The following is a 12,186-nucleotide window of genomic DNA, read 5'->3' as shown; positions in this document are numbered from 1 at the left end:
TACGAGTTGCTAAACAATTGGACTGGACTGGTCATGAGCTTTCTCAATGCATTGATGAATTGGAAAAGCTTGATGAGACCTGCTTATTTTGGCGGTAATGGGGATGTATGGCGAGAAGAGGAGACAAAAGCAATGGTATGATCGAAATGTAACAACTGGCCGATTCAAAAAAGGGGACCTTGTTCTCTTGTACACACTTAAGAAGCATAAGAGAAAGCTCAAGAAACGTGGCCTAGGACTGTTTGTGATTAATGAGCTTACTCCAAGTGGTGCAGTGCGTTTAGAGACACTACATTAGGAACTCAATGGAGTCTTTTTGGGCCCTTTAATTTGCCATGAGGTTATGGAAACGTTTAACTTTTTGACAAATAGGAGCCTGCCATGTAAGCAAAAACCAATGGTTTGTAAGAGAGGTGTAAGAGTGGTCAAAGGGTGCACTTTTTCCCCCAAAAAGGGGAGGGGGCAATTTTACAAATTTCGGACCTCCATAACTTCTACATACAAGCTCCGATTTGAGCGGAGATTACAGATCCGTGATCTACGCATCAAGAGCTTTCCATAGATATGTTACATGATATGGTTTTATCCGCTAGATTTTAAATTCCATTTTTCTCCCAAAATTCAAATTCGAATAAAGTAGCCGTTTTGAAGCTTCAAATTAGAAAACGTTTCTTCTTAAGAGAAAAGGTTTGACTCCCTTAAACTGCCAAATAAAAGGGCCCAAGAAGACTCCATTGAGTTCCTAATGGAAGGTAAGCACAAATGCCTAACTTCATTAATGGAAGTCGTGTCAAGAAATATAATGAACCATTAACTGAAGCCATGCTTCAACAAATGCACGCTGTCCACACATGGAAAGAAGCACATGACCTACTTAAACGTCAGGCTCAAGAAGATATACCAACGGAGTATGCTAAGTTCTTAAGCTCTAGAAGTATATTAGTTATCCCTAGTGGTAGCTACCTCTTAGGTATGGGCTAGGTGCTACGATAAACAAAAATTTACGAAACACATGCCCTAAAAAATATATAGAAGTGACTTAAGACATGACGTGTCTACGGCCATGTGGAATGCTTGGTAGGACCTTGGGTTGTTTTAGTACCTGGGGCCGATGCCTTGGTTTCCATGGGGTGTACACTGACGTCTAAAAGATTAAGAAGAAGACCTACAAGGACTCTATCGCCTTGATAGATGCTGGTAGGACTCTTGGGTACATTATGGGTCCTCGAGACCGATGCCCTCATCTTCATGGGGTACTCCTTATGTCAAAAAGAAAAAAAAGGGTCTGTCGCCCTTGAGATACTTAGCAGCCTTTAGATTCTCTTGGCGGAGGTCTCTTGGCCATTGCTTGGGTCTCATTAGGATGGAACCTTCCTCTTTGTCAAGCTAAAAATAATAATTCTCTTTAATCTTCTGCTCTTTACACAAAAAAACAAAAAAACAAAAACAAAAAAGAGAAAGAAAAAAAGAAAGAAAGAAAGGTCCAATCACCATGGCTTATATTTAGGAGTAGGGTTGCCACTTAGGAATAACTTAAACACTTGTAGGACATTGAGACTGCGGTCATAACCTATGGTGTACAAACACACTGGCCTTTGCATAGCACTATCTACCACTTAGTCTCACTTTGACTAGTCTTTACTCGCTTCTTTTAGCACTCTTTAAAACTCTAATCGGCCTTTCACTTGCATGCTCACGTGTGAGATTGTCATTTCTTGTTTTTTTTTTCAATAAAAGGCTTTACTTGTCTTCCAATGTTTTTTGCAGCTTTTGTTTTTACCGCGCCCGAGGACGTGCACGATTTAGGAAGGGGGGAATGTTCCACGCGAACACTCACGGGAACACGGATTATGGAAGGAGGCCGGAAGCAATTAATGCGAGACAGCGGGATTGTAGCCATGGGAACATAAAGACGTACATAATTTTTCCATATTATTGTGCCGAAGTGCAATGTAAATCGTTCTAGGCCAATGTGGGTTCTAAATGAGAGTTCTAAGTGTATTAAGCAAGGCTCACTTATGGGATTGTCCGCCCATGTGTGAAAGAGGCCTAGGGTTAGGGTTAGTGACATCTCTATAAAAGAGATGCTAGTAGCTAAAGAAAGAGTACATTTTTGGCCATTCTCATAAGCTATTGAGTGAAGCTCTTGAGCTCTCAAGCTATGGCAACTCTCTAACTCTCTCTCTATTGTACTCTAATGAGCATCAAGCTCCAATGAGTATAGCTCCACTTCTTTCTCTTAATCTGTTTTAGCATCATTGAAGTAGATTAATCTATGATTAGTTGAATGCTTCTTTCTTTCTCTTGTGTATGCATGCTTGTAGTGTGTGTGTGTGTAGTCTCCATTGATGCAAGCTCTTGCCCACTTCATTGGCAATGAGTTATTCATGGGGATAGACTCTCTCTATGAGCTTGTGGGTTTGTGAATGTTACATTCTATGCTTGCTTAAGATTGTGGGTTAGTAGATGCACGCTTATGGGTTTGCTGGCATTAGGGAAAGCTAAGATTTAATCAATGATTGAATGGGATTAAGAGATTGCCATGCATTGCTTGTTCTATTGATTAGTATAGTGGATTTAAGGGATTGAGAGATTGATTGAGGTATTGAATGGTTGAATCGTCAAGTGGTGGTTCGTGTATGTGAGCTCTCCCTCATGGGATAAGCCTTCATGCACTAATCGGGTCGAGTCCTCGGATTGACATTGTGTTTCTTAACACCTTTGTTGATCGGTATGAGCACTATATTGCACGGTAGAGAGAACCACTCTACATGGATGAAGTTCCCCCCCAGGAGCCTAGTTTAATCATTTTTATTTATTATGTATCTTTCTAGAAGGTTTTCCTGGAAGAATCATTATATGAGGTTTGCATGGGAGCCGGCTTGCCGAATGTTTTGCCCGGAGGCTAGCTTGCTAGAGAAACCACCTCTTTTTTTTCTCTCTATGGCATTCACCAAAATGGTAAATTGAGTAGTAGTGGGGGTAACCTGTGGTGGGAAGCCAGGTCCTCCACACTCCACCAAGATCTTGCCACCATCGCCTCCGACCACTCCCAACCGCTAGTGCCCTCCGACAGCTTCGGTCATCGTCACCACCTGTGTCCTCTGATTGCCATCACCGTCGATGCTCTTCGACGCCTCCAAACGCCATCACCCACACCGGTGTCCTCTGATAGCCATCACCATTGATGCCATCTGACCACCTTCAACTACTGTCAGGCACCCTCTGTCATCTCCTACAGGCATGGCCAACTCCGATGGCACTCATGGAGGCAACACCCCTCTCCCTTTCCCAACAGATGGCGAGATCCTCTTAAGCACCATCTTCCTTTTCTCGATGGAATATCTTCCCTCTAGATCTACATGATGAGGTTTGGGACTTCGAGGAGGAGGACACCCGAGGAGGAAATAAGGGGAGAATTCTCTTGGTAGCAGGGAACAAACACTCTCTTGTAGGACGTACATTGTACCACATTCTCTGCTGGAGCAGAGTCTCTTTTGTATCATTCTTTTGGCATTTGGATATATAGTGTTACACTCTTGTGGTGTTTTGTATATCTCTTTGTGTGAGCAAGGTGAGTGAGTGAGTGGTGGGTGTCGTGTATGTAGGGATACTGCGGTGCTATGTGGTGGTCTCGGAGAGCATGCTACACATTGTAGAGCATAGGTCTTGCATGTATAGCCAGTGAGGTCGACTCATCCTTGGCCGGTATTCTTCCCTAAAGAGGATCCACAATCCCTTTCCCCAACCCTAGTGTTTGTGTCAATAGTCCTCGAGTTCCCTAACGAGAACCGGCGAAATCATCTATACACAGCTAAGATAAAATTTAGCAATCACGATGGGAGACCTGTGGACGGGAAGCCTAGCCCTCCACATTTGACCAAGATCTTTCCAACATCTCCTCCGATCGCTCCGACCACCGATGCCCTCCGACGGATCCGACCACCATCACCGCGGGTGTCCTTCAACCACCGTCCCCTGTCGATTCCCTCTCTGACACATCCAACTGCTGTCATCGTCGGTGCCCTCCAACCGCTTTTTCTGACCGATGTCATTGCCAGTGCCCTCCGACATCTCGCACATGAAAAGATGTAGGGGAGGAGAGAGCTTGAGCTCTTTTGTAAACACACTCACACAAACCCTAGAAGAGAACACACAAGGTGAGAGGCTGAAAATTATTCTTCTTCTTCACACAAAACAAAAGAGGTCTACAAAGAAGATAAAGTGACTAACACACATAATAAATTATATACAAGCGGTCCATAATGTGAACACACTAATAAGAGGAGTGGGTAGATTTGGACTAGTCGGTGTAGTCCAATTGTAGAATCTGTGGCAAAGATATGTCGATGCTAGCTACCAAACCCGCCAGTGATGTAAATGTCGAGCGGTTATGCAAGTGCCTCGTGAGTGTCATCTCATGTTGAGCTTGATATCTCAACACTCCCTCTCGAGCTCAACTCTATCACATGAACTCTAAGCATATCTCGAAATCTATGAAACTTCTCAGCTCTCCCAAGGCCTTCATGAAGATGTCAACGATTTGATCCTATGTAGTACTGACGTAGGCCAAGTCGTTGTCGTCTGCCAAGACTCTCTCCTTGATGAAGTGGTAATGTACCTCAATGTGTTTCATCCGCACATGAAAAACTGGGTTCCTGGCCAATTGTATACTACTAAGATTTTCACAATATATGACAACCTTTCTAGCCACATGCAACCCCGAAGAATCAGCAAGTAGCTTGCATAACCAAGCTACCTCACATGCTGCCACCGTAGCTCCTCTGTACTCGACAAGGCATTTGTGGGCTTCTTCTTGCTACTCCATGTCACAGCAGCACTCCCTAATAAAAACATAAATCCACTAGTAGATCTCCTGTCTGAGATACTACCTACCCAATCTGCATAATCTATGTACCCATATAGCTGCAATGGTACACCTGCTGCATAAAACAATGCATAATCAACAGTGGTCCTCAAGTACCGAAGTGTGTGTCCCACACTGTCAAGATGTGGTTTGCGCGGAGCCTGCATAAACTAGCTCTCTAAGCCAACAGTGTAGCTCAAATCAGGCCTGCTAATCGTGACATAGATCAAACTCCCCACAATCTTCCTGTACATAGTGGGATCCTCCAATACATAACCTGCATCCGCACACTAAGCTTGCCATTTTGATCTAATGGCATCGAGATTGGCTTATAATCAGCCATCCCATACTTGGACAACATATCCAATACATACTATCTCTGTGATAGCCAAATACCCTCAGGTGTGCGAATTACCTCAATTCTCAAAAAGTAGCACAGATCTCCCAAATCCTTCACCTCAAACTTCCTTTTGAGAAGACTTTTCACATGCTCAATCTCATCCAAGTTGTCGGATAGCTTAATGTAGGCATGGATAATCAAAAACCGGCAAGTTCTCATTAGGCCAATGCCTCAATTTATAGAGTTTACATCCAAGTATCTAATCCCACTGATTTCTCCTTGATTCACTCCACCTCTTTTGCTTGATTCTCTCCACCTCTCCCAGAATATCTCCACACCTCCTAAATCTCCTCATGGTACCCTTTATTCTCTCCTAGTAGATGCTTCTCACACTCACATTTATAGATTCTCTTTTACAGCCTCTTGCTAAGGTCTTGTTCCCGCACGCACCCTATTCACTTGTATATTTCAACAAGGCCAAGCTACTCGCAAAGAGGATGTAGATTTGCTCATAGTAGCTTGGAACATAAGAGAGTCTAGCTACCACCCCAAAAGAATCTAGCTTGGCCCTAGGGCATGAGCAAATCTACATCATCTTTGTTGGCATCTTGGACCTAGGGCAAATCTGCCAACAAAGATGGTGTTGCTTTGTTGATTGTAGCTTGGCCCTAGGACTAGGATACTGGCAAAGAGGATGTAGATTTGTTGTTGGTAGCCCTAGGGCCAAGCTAGATTCTCTTGCAAGGGTCACTCTAGATTAACTTGTGTTCCCTAGGGCCATTCTCTCAAGATTGCATGATAGAATGGCCCGTATGCCATTCTACTATCCATAATGTGCTTTATATAATGTGCTTTAGATTGGCCCTAAGGCCATTGTTTCAATCACATTGTGTATGATATAATGATCGTGTGGCCATTCTAAAACACATTGTGCTTGCAAAGTTGGCCATAGGGCCATTCTACTATGTATATTCTTATTATATTACGCATGGATATGTAGAGAATGTTTTTGATTATATTTTATGACTATCTTTTGTTAAAATGAGAGGGATGGATGTTCAACATGGAGTCAAGGTCTATATGATGCTAGTAAACGAATGTTTTTGTATTAGTTATGTGTCTAGAGTAAATCCAACTTGTTTTTGCACTGGTAAAGAGATTGGGTAGGGGAATGTTTTTGTGTTTGTGGAGGAGTGTGTGAAGGATGCACATCTTCCCTTTCCTACAATGGATACAAGTGAGCTAAGAGGTGCAATCTGGAGTACCATCTTGTGGCCTACGATGTTGCTAAGGTCTTTTGGTGACTTTATGGGTTTTGGAGGGCCTATTGAAAGTGAAAATGGATAAACAGATCTTATGTAACCTACAATTGTTGATGCAATGCTAGTAACATCTTTAGAGAATGATCTAAAAATTTAGGAATCTTAGAAGAACAAAAGGGTCCTTTTATGGGATAAGAGAAAGACTCAAAGGATGTACAAGGGGTTGATATTGTATGTGTTTCCGAACAATTGTGTCAACTTTGAGAAACTTGGTGAGGATTGTGTGGGTGTGGCTATTAAAAGGGCACATGAGAGCACCGATGGATAGCATCAGCTTAGTTAAGTGGCCCATTAAATAGACTACAATGCTAGACAACGATCCATTACAATGCTATGTAGCCATTGAGACCATGCAAATTAATGGAGAACAAACCACTAATGAGTTTCCAATGGTGGTTAATGTTGCCCCAACATTAGAAAAAGAACCAACACTTTCATAAATAGAATTATAAAAGAGAGAGCACCACCAAGTTGTAGTTTTTATGTGTTAGTTGAATCAGTACTACAAAGGGTTTCCACTATTGATTGCTATCAGTGTAAACGTTGTCAGCTTGCGAACTGTGACATGGTACTGAGAATATGCCAAGAGTTTTGGGGGCAGTCTCAAGAAACTCATGCATATGTATATGACGTGCTCTCGGTATCTTGGCTTCAAGACTTAAAAACTCAGAAGATTAAATATGATTTTAAGCTCAATGGGATGATTGTTTCTTGTCAATCATGGTATGAAGTGTATGGAATCCCAAAGATATCCTTCTACCACTATAGAGAAAATTTTGAGGCTTGTGTGCGTCAACATGTGCATGGAAACACATGAATAATGAGAAGAAGCCTACAGCATATTGGTGTGGCTAGAGCACTAGTTTAAGACTTTGTGGACATGAACTTAGAGCATATGCCTAACAAGAGAGTAGAACTATGTTGGATGGTTCAAGGGAGACTTAGTTAAAGATACAAGAAACATATAAGCAAGTGGACATATTAGATGAGATCAATACAACACCTGATCAATTAAGATATGACAAAAGCTATCCAAGCCTTCTTTTGGGAGAAATCAATTTGGAATAAAGAGTTCCGACACATGGCCTCGACAAAGACAAGTGAGTTCTCCAAGTGTAGCTTGTGTAGTTCAGTCAAGGCTAGAATGGGAGCCAAGCCAAGTCTACAAGAAAGAGCAAGGATCAGGGAGGAAAGAAACATTCACATGAATCAGCAACAAAAATGTAGAAGCTTGTACTATGGATGCCGTACATTTTTAAAAACACAACCAAACAAATATTCGTGCATCATCCATGACAAGATGGATCAAAAGAAGATAGCCATTCCTAGACTATGGACGGTACCAAAGGATACAGATTCAGCATGTCAACTACATGTGGCATTGATTGGTATAATCACCCATGGGCATGGGGAGGGTCATTATGGGCACTTTGCACTAAATGGTTTATGGCCGTCCAACCCCAATCTCACAGTTGGCTCCATTGCATTCTGTTTATATAACTTAGAGAGGATGGATAAGCACCCTCTTGGTGATCTAGCAACAAATGGGCTTCCAAGAAGCAATGTTCTACTTCCAATGCATGGCCCATAGTATCAAGAGCACCAACCACACCAATGTCCATTCTAGCAGACCAAACATCTGCAAATGAGGGTGCTAGTGGGGCTTTCTCATTCCATAAGTTTCTAGAGAACTTGCTTCTACACCTAGATAACTGTGCAGGTGAAAACAAAAATCAGTACTTGTTTGTATATTTGTCTCTTTTTATTGCAACCTGGGGTGTTTTCAATGTTGTCCAATTGGGATTTTTAATGCTTGGGCATACATATGAGGACGTAGATGCAATGTTTAGTAGGTTTTCTAAGAAATTTAGAGTTTGCTAGACCTTCACTTTACCATATTTGATGGATACGTTAAGGACTAGCTCAACTTCCTCTCCAGTGCATTTCTTTCTTACAAAAGTCCCCGACTTCAAAAGATGTGATGCTTCCAATGATGAAGCATATTCCCCAGTTGACGTACTCGATGTGGTCCCTTAGAGCTTGGCTGCATGTAGACCGAAGCCCCAACCCTGAATCTTGTTGGAGCCCAAACTCCATTCTCATCTCTTGTGTTATGCAGCACAAGCTCTTCCACCTTCTCCCTAGGTCTTCTCACATTACTGGAAGAGGCCAAGGTGGTAAGAAAAGAGAAGAAGGAAAAAGAAAAGCTTGTTTTACAACAGAGGAGTGGAGAGGAGAGAAAGTTCAGGGTTTTCAGTGCAGCAATGGAAAGCTTAAAAGAGGGTTAGAGTTTGAGAATAGGCTTCCTGAACGTAGAGTAGACTAAAGAGGAATAGAGTTTCTGCAGCAATGGAGAGGGAGAAAGCTTGAGAGAGAGAGAGAGAGAGGGAGGGAGATTGAGAGGGAGGGAGCTTGAGAAGGAGAGAGAGCTTGAGAGGGATGGAGTTTTTGCAGCAATGGAGAGCTTAGAAAAGGAAGAAAGAGGGAGAGGGAGCTTGAGACTGGGGGAGCTTGACAAGGAGGGAGATCTTGAGAGGTATGGAGTTTCTACAGCAATGGAGAGCTTAGAAGAGGAAGAAAGAGGTCCAAAATGAGCTTTCCAAACCTGGAGTATGGAGTTTCTACAGCAATGGAGAGCTTAGAAGAGGAAGAAAGAGGTCCAAAATGAGCTTTCCAAACCTAGAGTATGTTGGGGGAAAGTTTGAGAGGGAAAACACACTTTTGGAAAAAAATTGAAAATTTTTAATTTTTAGGGTTTTTAATCTGCGCGATTTTAGGTGGGGGGACCTCTAAGTTTTGGGAAAAATTTGAAATTTTTTATTTTTTAGGGTTTTTAATCTACGCGATTCTAGGTGGGGGGACCTCTAAGTTTGGGCCCAAGAGGTAGGGGGACAAGAGTAGTAATAGGCCCCATTAGCAAACCAAAGCCTAGGCCCCCTAGGGTCAAAGAAGACAAAAATGTGCACCCAGCCCTCTTCCTATTGGTCCATTCCTAATCAAAAGTTAATCCAAGAGGCCCTCTTTGGGTCCAAAAAAATCCTAGTGAGAGAGATATCCTTACAAAAAAAATCCTAATTAAGCATAAATTATTTTAAGGTAATACTGGCATGGTCTAGTTCACACATGAGAATACAAAAGAATGAGAGTCTATTTATAGGTGAAGGAGGCCACTAACTGAGTCCAACTATGTTCTACAATTTTTCAGGTTCAATTTGGCTGAATTTGGACAAGATTTGGACCAGTTTGTCTCCCTTTTTGATTTGGTTTGATTCAAGAGTTTAATTAATTCAATCTTTCTCTACTTTAATATCATAAAAATTCTTCTTTTAATTAAATAGAATTCCATAAGCTTAAAATTCCTCTTTTTCTCATTTAATGAGTGCAATCCAAATGTCATAGGAATTCCTCTTTTATCATAAAATAAATCTATTCAAAATTTCTCTTTAAATGAAATAAAAATATTCAATATTCGAAACATACCAAGATTCCTCTTTTTTCATTTAAATGATTGAATTCCAAATATGATGGGAATTCCTCTTTCATCATTTAAATTTATTCATGAATAAAATAATTTTAACTAAAATTTCTCTTAAAAATTAAATAAAATATCCATTAATCATAGTATGACAAGAATTACACTTTTTCCATTTAAATTATTGAATTCCAAATATGATGGGAATTCCTCTTTTATCATTTAAATTTTTCTTATACATAAAATTTTTTGAACTAAAATTTCTCTTAAAATTGAATAAAAATATCCATTAATCCAAATATGACAAGAATTTCACTTTTTTCATTTAAATGATTGAATTCCAAATATGATTGGAGTTCCTCTTTCATCATTTAAATTTATTCATGCATAAAATAATTTTAACTAAAATGTCTCTTAAAAATTAAATAAAATATCCATTAATCCTAATATGACAAGTATTCCACTTTTTCCATTTAAATGATTGAATTCCAAATATGATGGGAATTCGTCTTCTATCATTTGATTTTTTCTTATGCATAAAAATACATTTAACTAAAATTTCTCTTAAAATTGAATAAAAATATTGTTAATCCAAATATGACAAGAATTTCACTTTTTCCATTTAAATGATCAAATTCCAAATATGATGGGAATTCATCTTTTATCATTTAAATTTATTCATGGATAAAATAATTTATCTAAATTTTTTCTTTAATTTTAAATAAAATATCTATTATTTTACTATTCAAAAATTTCTCTTTCTCCATTGGAATACATGGATCTCCATTATCATGGGAATTCCTCTTTCATCATAAAAATAAAATTACTAAGAATTCCTCTTTTTCTCTAATTAACTATTTATGCATAAACATTAAATTTTTTTTTCCATGGATGTGATGAAAATTACTCATTTAGCATAGGATGACTAATCCTAGAATATGGTAGGAAGTCCTCTTTTCACATTATGCATAAAAATGATTTATGTATTAATTTTCTAAAAATTTTGCCATAGCTCTACTACTATTACTGATAATTTTTAATAAATTTTGAAAGAATAAAACTTAGTAACATAATTATGATAGATTAACTATCAATAGATCTAAATCCAATTTATGGATCTAAATCATAATTTAATCATAATTTATGTAACATAAAAGCATTAAAAAGCCATTTCTTTAGCCTCTAGCTTGACTAGCATAGAGTTTGATTTTAGAATTGAGAATTGCTCCATGAGAAGCATCATTTGAATAGAGAGTTGGTCATAGGAATGACCATTCTTTGGGGGGGGGAGAGAAATATAATTAAAAAACACATCTTATTTAAGCATAAATGTAGACTTTTTGTATTACTCATTAAAATTCTTTGGAGAGCTTCATTTGCATTGAAAAATCATTCATTTGAATACTTCTCAAGCTTGAGAGGGGTTGAGAAGTGAAAAACATTTAGAAGATTAAAGAAAAAACCATAAAGTCACATCTTACCTCTTGTTTTGCTTGCTTCTCTAATCTTAGAAGAAGCCCCCAACCAATCAATTGGTTAGTATGTTGAGAGGAAAGCTCCAAGGAAGGTTGAAGAGAGAGAGAAGCTCCAATCTCTCTAAATTGTAGATGATTTTTAGGGGATAATAGAAAATATACTTATTTTAAGGTAATACTGGCATGGTCGCAGATGAGAATACAAAATAATGAGGGTCTATTTCTAGGTGAGGGAGGCCACTAACTGAGTCCAACTAAGTTCTAGAATTTTCCAGGTTCCGTTTGGCTGAATTTGGACAAGATTTGGACCAGTTTGGCTCCCTTTTTGATTTGGTTTTATCTAGGAGAGAGGAGAGATAAAAATATCTTAATATTTTTGAATTTAAAACTTATTCACATGTGTGAAATAGGTGCCTCCTTGAAGTCTCCCCCTTTCCTTACCAAGGTGTCAAAATTATATGATTACTCCAAAATATCTCATTTTTTTTAGTAATATCTCATAGTTTTTAACTAATAAACCTTGTACTCAGTCAACTCTTCATCTTATGTGGACATTTACTTATTTTTGGATATTTTCTTTTATTCATTGGATTTATCTCATCCCAACACTTGGATTAATCTTATTGGTCCAGTGGAACCTTATTTGGACCACAATTCAAAATATTCAGAAAATCTTGACCCTTAGGCTAAGGTCTTTTAAATCATTTTTA

This window comes from Cibotium barometz, chromosome 46 (genome assembly GCF_041138505.1).
Source record: "Cibotium barometz isolate CiBa-2024 chromosome 46, ASM4113850v1, whole genome shotgun sequence".
Lineage (NCBI taxonomy): Eukaryota > Viridiplantae > Streptophyta > Polypodiopsida > Cyatheales > Cibotiaceae > Cibotium > Cibotium barometz.
Note: the sequence above shows the minus strand (reverse complement) of the source record.